The following is a 1,246-nucleotide window of genomic DNA, read 5'->3' as shown; positions in this document are numbered from 1 at the left end:
TTAAACTCTAATGAACTGAATGAAACCATTGATTTCCATCTCCAAACCCATCCTTCCCCCTGGCTTTTCTAATTCTTATTGGCAACTCTATTCACCTAGTTGTCCCAGCCAAAAACCTAGAAGTCATTCCTGATTTCTCTCTTTGTCTCAATTACCTATCCAATCCATCACCAAGAATTGTTGGCTCTGTGTCGACAATATATCACTAATTTATTGAATTTTCTCCATCTCCATTGCATTCCCAGTCCTAGGCACCATCCTCTCTTTTCTAGACTGCTGAAATTATTCTGCTAACTGGCCTCTTTTATTCTACTCTTACTTCCTCTATGGACAATTCTCCATATGGCAGCCAGAGTGCTCTTTAAAACATAAGTCAGATCATGTTGCTTCCTTGCTTAAAGCTCTCTAATGGCTTCCTGATGTACAAAAATAAATAAATAAATAATAAAAAGGAAGCCACACTTTTTACCTTAACCTGTCACATCCCATGTGTCTGGCTCCTGTTCGCCTATAGGCACTCATCTCATATCCTCTCCCACTCCCTCCACTCCAGCCATATTGGCCTTCTCTCTGCTCCTGGAACAGACACTGGTTATCACATTGGGCCCCCCCCCCTTACCAGAACTCTTCTCTCAGAGCTTCTGTGGCTGGCTCCTACCATTAACATTAAATCCTAAACATTACCTCCTTGTAGCCATGTTTTCTGCATCTCTAAATCATTTTCATCCCCTCACTCTACTCCTCCCCACGCTGAGACATCACTCTAATATATTATCTTTGTTGCAGATATAACTCAGAAATTTTCCTATTAATAATTTGTTTATGATTTTACTGCCCACCTCTGCTGTCCATTCTTCTACTCTCTACTCCCATGTAAGTTCCTTGGGAGAAGGAGTCTGTCTGTCTTGTTCACTGTGAATCCCTGCACCTGTAGCAGTGCCTAGCACCTACAAGTTTTCAGTAAGATGTAGAGCAAGTGAATGAATGAATGAATTTTACTCTTCAGCTTATTTCAAGTGAGAAAGAGGGCTGTGGTATACAGGGATGCAGATATACCTCTTCCACTGTACATTTTTAACATGGAAAGAAATCATTGCCCTTTCCACAGTGGTTGAGTTTTGTGCCTTTCTCTCTGCATCTCTTCCTGGCATGTCTTTAGCACTAAAGAGTTCTGAAGAAAAAGGGAAGTCTCGGTTCTAATTCATAAAGAAAAGTTATCTTACTTGGAAGACAGGACACATGAACT

The sequence above is a fragment of the Galeopterus variegatus genome, unplaced genomic scaffold (genome assembly GCF_000696425.1).
Source record: "Galeopterus variegatus unplaced genomic scaffold, G_variegatus-3.0.2 Scaffold839, whole genome shotgun sequence".
NCBI classification, from domain to species: domain Eukaryota; kingdom Metazoa; phylum Chordata; class Mammalia; order Dermoptera; family Cynocephalidae; genus Galeopterus; species Galeopterus variegatus.
Note: the sequence above shows the minus strand (reverse complement) of the source record.